This window comes from Canis aureus, chromosome 2 (genome assembly GCF_053574225.1).
Source record: "Canis aureus isolate CA01 chromosome 2, VMU_Caureus_v.1.0, whole genome shotgun sequence".
NCBI lineage: Eukaryota > Metazoa > Chordata > Mammalia > Carnivora > Canidae > Canis > Canis aureus.
Genome location: NC_135612.1, coordinates 67,876,526 through 67,884,526, shown reverse-complemented (window position 1 = coordinate 67,884,526; position 8,001 = coordinate 67,876,526). Strand labels below are relative to the sequence as shown.

Sequence of the window (8,001 nt, the reverse complement as noted above, 5' to 3'; positions counted from 1 at the left end):
AGAGTTGCTTTAAGGCTTAACTAAGATAATAATACATGCAAAATGCTTAGAATTGGCCTGAAATATAGTAAATGTTAATATATGCTTATGACTGTAAAATTACTTAAAACATTTCTAAAGAGAATCAGTTGGGGTAAAACCATATGAAGCAATGAAAATATGTTTCTTAAGGAGAGATAAGTGATTTACCAGGAAAATCTCCAGCTTTGTTTCTTTATAGGAAACTATTTTCCAGGTTACCAGTTTCTAAGACTGAGTCAAGTTGGCTGTCCTGGTGCTGAAATATTTTGATATTACTAGAAATCCTAAGCCTTATAACAGAAAATGAGGTAGGGGTCTTTATCTAATGTCCCAACGTGGCTTTACTTTACCCCAAGGCACAATGGTCATAATTACCATATGGTGGTTAACATTTCTGAGGACCTACTGTGTGCCAGGAACTGTTCTTGGCATTTAATAGGTATTAACTCATTTATTCCTCACTCCAGTCCCATAAGGTAGATCATAATCTCCACTTTATAGAAGTGAAAACTGAGGCCCAGAGAATCTAAGCATCTTGTTCAATGTTAGACCAGCTGGTAAGAAGCAAAGGATGGTAAGCTTGATCTCTTATTCTTAGGGGTGTAGATCTTCCCACAAGGGAGACGGTGAACATGGTGGGTGGGAGCCATCTCTGGAGCCAGCCTGCCTGGGTTCAAAGTCTGGCTTTGTGATGTATAGAAGCTGGGTAACCTCAGGCAAATCGCCTAACCTCTCTGTGGCTCATCTGTAAATAGTGGTGGACATAACATCTACTTCATGAGGTAGGTAGTAAATAACATTTACAACATTGCCTCACCCACAGCAAATGCTCAATAAGTGCTTCCAAATCAGAATTGCTTTCTTTTGTAATAGATTCTGCCTTTTAAATATCTTCAAATGTTAAAGAAAATCAGTTCTAGTGTGTACACTCAATCACATTCCCTGATATTTGCTTATACAATCATGTTTAGTCTTCAACAGTCTTTCTGTGAATTTTCTTACTCATCTACTTGTTCATTCTTATTTCTTCAACAAAATGTTTTGGGCTTCCTGCATGAGCTAAATCCTGTGTCATAGATTCTCACCCCCAATCCTTATAAACCGCCCCCCCATGCAAATGATAGATTTGCTTCCATTTTTTAATGGGAAAATGGAGACTCGGAGATGCTAGGTGACAGTCCCAGCTAGGAAACAGAGACTCTCTCACCCATCTTGCTGATACTCACACTCTGTGGGGTCATGGGATGAACACACTGAGCAGCCACAATTGACCATGAGGTCTGCTTTGGCTGGTTGCCAATTGTTGACCATCAGTGGTGTATTTGATCTGAGATTCTCCATCCAAAACAGAAACCATAGTACCTACTTTCCAGGGTTGTTGTGCAAGTAGCTCAATTTGTTAGTACACATACATGAAATCAGGCGTCCCATTAATGGTTACTCTTTGTTATATCCATTTATTAATTTCTTTGTTAAATTTAGCCTGCTCTTTCTAATGAACCACTAATGTGATTTTTATATAGAATGCATTCAGGGCAAACTTTTCATCTAAGTTTTTTTTTATTTTATTTTAATATAAATGATGAAAAGGTAGCCTGGAACATTTTACACATCTGTTACAAAACCCCTGGGAGTTGACTTGAATCCAAAGCAGGTGGCTGGGCAGGACATATTGGTCTGTATGTAGAGCTGGACGTCCCTCAAAAGCCCACGAACCAAGGAAAAAGTCCAAGAGAACTGTGAGAAAACAGTAATTAATAACTACAAACGTAGCTTCTAGTCCTCATGATAAAGTTCCTGTGCAAAGCCATAAAGAGATCAATTCCACATTTCAAACTCTTGCCCTAACTCCAAAGCATCATTAACCAACAAGAATGAAGCTCTATTAGCACAGAGTACCAGCCAGGAGTCAAATGTACTAGGCATTTCATATGCATTATCTTGTTTTTTTTTATCCACAAAACAACTGTTACGGGTTGAATTATCCACCCCCCTCCAATTCATATGTTGAAGCCCTAACCCTCAGGACCTCAGAATGTGATTTCATTTGGGTATAAGGTCCTTGTAGATATAATTAGTTAAGATGAGGTCATTTAGGTGGGCCCCAATCCAATATGACTTATGTCCTTTTAAAAAGAGGAAATTTGGAAGAAAAAAAAAAGAGGAAATTTGGACACAGACACACACACACATAGGGAGAACATCATGTGAACATGGAGGGAGAGATTGGGGTGATGCTTCTACAAGCCAAGGGATACCAAAGATTGCCAGCAAACCCTCAGAAGCTAGAAGAGAGGCAGGGAGCAGATTTTTCCTCACAGCTGTCAGAAGAAAGCAACCCAGCCAACACCTTGATCTTAGACTTCAAGCTTCCAGAATCATGAGACAATAAATTTCTGTTGTCTAACCCATCCAGCTTTTGGTGCTTTATTATGGCAGCTGCAGGAAACTAACACAGCAACCCTCAGAGAGACGTATTGTTGGTCTCACTTTTTGGAAACTTACATTTAGAAAGTTTGGTGTCTTGCCCAAAGAACCACTGTTGGTAGTTGGGTAAAGTTGGTGGGACAGCCTTATTCTGAAGGCCCTATGCTGGGCTATGTGGGTTCCATCATCCACCTTCTTTCTAATCTTTATGTTAAAAAAAAAAAAAAAAAAGATGTCCCTTGCTCTGTTTGCATTGGGTGACTAAACTCTCTCAGAAACCAAGTATGTTTGGGGGGAATCCCTGGGTGGCTCAGCAGTTTAGTGCCTGCCCTTGGCCCAGGGTGTGATCCTGGAGTCCCAGGATCGAGTCCTGCATCAGGCATCCTGCATGCAGCCTGCCTGCTTCTCTCTCTGCTGGTGTTTCTGCCTCTCTCTGTATATGTCTCTCATGAATAAATAAATAAATAAATAATCTTTAAAAAAAAAGAAACCAAATATGTTTAATAAAATAACTCATTTATACCCATAAGAACTACTGACCTATCCCATTGAGAAACATCACAATCCTAAAGAATAATGGCAGACATTTCAACAGTACTTTGTACACTTAGTGGTGTTGGCTTAGGTTTTCATAGGAATCCTCATGAGCAAATGTCACCATCTCAAAGGGGGAACATACACAAAAACACTGTGGGATTTGCCAAAGTGAAGCAATGAACATGTGCCCAAACCAGCACTGGAGCCAGTTCCTGGTCCATCATGTTGTTTTGACGCCACAAACACAAGCTTAACCTGCTTCTGCATCTGATATATCTGCTTCTTAGCTCCAGTCAGGCAAAGTACTAGGCAGGCAGGGTACCTATTAGAAAAAAAAGCACCACCTTTGAAATGGAGCACATGTGAGTTCAATTAACAGTTACCTTAAACAAGACCCTCCATTTCTTCAATTGTGAAATAGACTATTGTGAGGATGAATGCAATCAACTATAAAAAGTATCCCACAGAGAATCCTGCTAAATAAGTTTTTTACACTATCCAAAGAATACCCTGGCTTACCCCCAGCTTCCCCATTGAGTCAGGATGCTGTCTTGAGTTTTTGTCTTTTGCTTAGGTGTTAAATCACATACATAGACATTGTGGTGTTGCATGGATGAAATAACATTTTCTAGATTTTCATTTCCATGCAAATGCAAGGAATTACTTATAAGGAATCTGAAAAGATACTAAAAATACCCAGAACATAGAAGATATTAAATACTTACTTGTTTAATTAATAAAAACTACTACACCCACTTCACCCCCAAGATTCAGAAGAACCTGCTGTGATGAACATAAGATAAATTTCACCGAGACAGTATGTTTAGAGGTGAGAAAAGGAAGAGAGCTCATTAACCCTGGAAAATTAGAAAACATAAGCACCAGTTTGATTAATAAGAACATCTCATATGTTAGTTTAAATTATAACTAAAACCCAAAGTTTCATTTAAAAAACAAAAAGAACTCTGCAATTTCTTCTTAGTTAACTGTGAATTTAATTTTAGATCTACTCATCCCTCTAATTCAATGCTACTACAAGTAAAACTTCTTTTAAACCATGTCCCTATGCAAGTATTTTTTTAGAAACACATCTATAGATTTGTCTTGGAGGAATTCTAACAAATGTCTTGAAATCCTCATCTAATCTGGGTTTGATATTTGATAACAGGAGATGCTAAGAAGACCTATCTCATAGTTTTCTGTTGGAGACCAACCTCAAATGATCACTGAGTGTTCAAAGTCAATACCTATTAATGCTTGTACATATGGTATTAATTCCACATTAATTCTGTCAAAAGTGATATCATAGTTAGAAGTTCCAAATGATGACATCACTAAAACAACTTGGTTTTCATGAGCGTGGGACCAGTCAGTGCCAAAATCCAGTTCAATGTATTCATCCGTCCATTCTGACAAGTTCAGTTTAATTAGTTCATGGCCTCATAACGAACAAGAGACTGGCTTTCTGTCCAATTGCCAAAGCCATTTCTATTCTCTTCAACTTAAGTGCCAAATGCTTACACTGCTTTGCCCAATTTATACCTTTGCCTATAATTACTGGTCCCCAAGGTGTGATTGTCCTTTTTCATAAGAGTTTGTGCAGCTGCCAACATGAAGTTGTAAATAAATTGTAATACCGTTGCTATGAGGTGTAAAAATCCCACAGCTCATATCCAGAGCCTTGTATAATAAACTCGAGTAAACATTCCATTTCCTGCAAATGATTGTGGTCTGTGACTAGATTTAGAAAACAGGGCAGTAAGTCATCTTTCTTTAATGAGTCGTTGAAAACAAAGTCGTATCCCATGAAACCAAAACCTGTCCTTGACAAAAACAAATAGCTTATTTGTAAAAGAACCTCCAAAGGGGGATAGCTTTTTCTGTAGCTCGTGATCGGAGTTCTATTTTTTGCACTTAGAAGTGCTTAGACAATAGCAACCCTGCTCTCCCAACAGCACCCACTGCCAATGAAGTTCAAGGCATTGGTTTTCTAACAAGACAGACAATATGCTAAGGGACAAGAGGAGAGAATCAGACTGAGAAAGACCCAGCTTGATGGCTCACTCTTCCACTTGCCAGCTGTGCAACCTTGGTCATTTAAAACCTCCATACCTCAGTTTCCTTAGCTATAACTGGGGAGAATGACGTCCACTCAACAGGGTTGGTATGATCATGCAATGAGATAATTAAAAGCAGAGCACCCAGCCACAGTCCTGCCCAACAACAGGTGACACAGAAATGTTAATTTCTTCCTTCTTTTTCTTTGTAATAGACATAAAACTCGCATCTCTGGATTTCCACCAGATTAATCTTAGGCTTTGTGTGGAAGGGGCTACAACTAAGGAACAAACCATATTTTTTAGCACTGCCATTCTTAACAAGTGATAAAGATTTCTTCTAACATTGCATCATCTGTGAAATGTGCAAGACTGCCAAAGTGATGCCCTATAAACTATATCTAAAATTTATTATGACTACTGGAATGTTTCTCATTTTATTTTTCGTATTGAAAGGTTCGCTGATGATCTTTCTTGTTTACTTACAATAGAATTTAAGAAACATAGACATTATTTTTTTAATTTTATTTATTTATTCATTCATTTATTTATTTATTTATTTATTTATTTATTTGAGAGAGAGAGAGAACAGGAGTAGGGGGTGTGGAGAGGGAGGAGCAAACTCCCCTCTGAGCAGAGAGCCTAACATGGGGCTCTAATCCAGGACCCCGAGATCACGACCTGAGCTAAAGGCAGACGCTTAACTGACTGAGCCATCCAGGCACCCCAAGAAACTTAGACACTTCAAATCAGAATTGTATCCTATAGAACTAAAAAAAAAAAAAAAAAAAAAATGGAGTCAGCGTTAACGTGAAACAAAGTTTACATTTGAATCAATTAAGTCAAAAGTAATCACTAATGAAGGTCACTGTGTGCCCAAGAGCCCAGTTCTTTCAGTGGAAAATTAAATTAATCAAGATTAATAATTCATTCTTATACATGGCAAAGACCATTAATGCTGCCAAATGTACATGGTTTCTCCCAACATGTATATTTCTCAACCTCTCTTGTAGTTAGTTTGTGTTAATTTGACTAGTTCTGGTCAATAGACCAGAATGGAAAGTAATGTGTATTATTATCAATTAAAGAACTTGAGAGTCCGTGTATCTCCTCCACATCTCTCTCCAGCTTCAAAGACCCTGGAAGACATGTACCGGGTGACATAGTATAAGATGAAGTAGAATCTGATCATAGAATTTTGTACCAATGAAAGGTTAAACATTATAATATTAAGTATGAAGGGGTTGTTTACTACAGTCTTTTGGATTATCTGTGCCCTTCTATTAGGTCAGAGTTCACCTTGCTTTGTGTTCTAGGAAAAATATCCAAGGTTTCCTAGCTTTTACCAGATGCTGGGTATAATTTGGTTCACATTCACAGTCTTCCTTAAAAATTAAAAAATAAAAACACCTCCCCATGAAGTTGTGCTTTGGCTTCCAAGGAATGCTTCCTATTTTCAGTTACCATGCGAAATTCACCAGACAAGCATTATTTTGCTGCCTTCTGACTGCAGGTTCTAGAGCACAGTTGCCTTGTTTTGCAATGTCTGAGTTTTAGCTGCAGAAGGGTAAAATGTTCCTTTAGCTTCCTCCTCATAACTCCCACATCCTTAGGACTCAGATATGGCCATGGACAAGCTAATGAGCAGGACTTCAATAGACACTGACTGTCAGGATTGGGTCCCCAAGCCAAAATTTTCCTCGAGAAGAACATTTCTTCTTCTCCTAGAAGACACAGGGATCCCTCATTGCTAGCCCACTTCGTTCACTAGCTCTTCTCTATGATTTTGGTTTCTAGGAATGCTCAAAATATGGAGTCAAACCTGGCCGCCATGTATACTTAGTTTGCATTTCTCAGTTTCAGGAGAATGTGAGAGCCTTGTAGCCAGAGTTACTCACTTCTCTCTTCTTATCTTTCATACTAGATTACTCTATTGATTTTGACTCAAGTGCACTGAATTGGCAAACTAAGGTAACATTTCAAAAATAAATTGTCAATAGTCCTATTATAAAAAGTCATTCTATGACTGTAATTATAATATATCAGAAGAGAAACAGACCTTAAATCATGTTTTTAAGCCTCTCCTTTTATAGACAGGAAAACAAATCCCAAAATGGTAAGTGACTTATTCAAGATCGCCCAGCTACTCAAACAAATTAATGCTTTATTTGTTGGAATTGTCCAAGGATATTGGTTTCTGGCTAGAAAGCCAGTGTCTGATCCAAACTCTGGTACTTACTGGTTGCTAGAGATTGTTCTAAAGAAGTCACACACCCTTTCTCCTCTTCAGCTTCTTACTCGGCAAAATGGAAATAGATACCAACCTTCTGACCATCTATGCAGCTCAAATAATAAAACACAGGTACAAAATGTCTTGTTAACTATCCTTAACCAGAATGAGCTTCTTGAGAATAGAGCACATGTCATCCTTGATTGCCACTCTGACACATAGCTCAGGGCCTGACACAGAAACAGTGTTCAGTGAAAGCTGAAGCCAATGACCAGGTTAATCAATTAGTTAATAAAAACTCATGTTGTGAAAGGAGAAAGTAGAATTATCCTCAAATAAAATGAGACTGTAGAGAAATACGATTAAGACCATTGCTCTGGAGCCTGGCTGTGTGGATTAAAATCCACCACTTACTAACTGCACCACCCTCAGGTAAATCACTTAACCTCTCTGCTTCAACTTCTCATCTGTGAAAGGAAAATACTGGTACTCATCACATGGAGTTAAGGTGAGACTCAATGATCTAAAGCCTCAAATGATATAAGACTACAAATAAGTATTTTTGTTATAAGTGTCATGGCTATTCCCTGTCCTGGAATGTATTCTAATCTAGCTTCCCCTTTGTTTTCAATCCAATTTTGGCAATCTGCCATTATCATGGCTTTCCATATGCTTTATCTTATTCTGAATTATTAAAAGAAAATGAAGATCACAGACATCTTTGTATAA

General features: G+C 38.1%; 1 long non-coding RNA gene across 1 annotated transcript; it reads right to left on the bottom strand.

Annotated features, from left to right (window-relative positions):
* Positions 1–1,593: 1,593 nt before the first annotated feature.
* Positions 1,594–4,274, bottom strand: LOC144290911 (uncharacterized). The gene is made up of 4 exons (XR_013358396.1): positions 4,200–4,274; positions 3,711–3,842; positions 3,128–3,307; positions 1,594–1,758 (listed from the first exon to the last, which is right to left on the bottom strand). It is a non-coding gene; the product is annotated as an uncharacterized LOC144290911 (long non-coding RNA).
* Between the last annotated feature and the right edge of the window lie 3,727 nt (positions 4,275–8,001).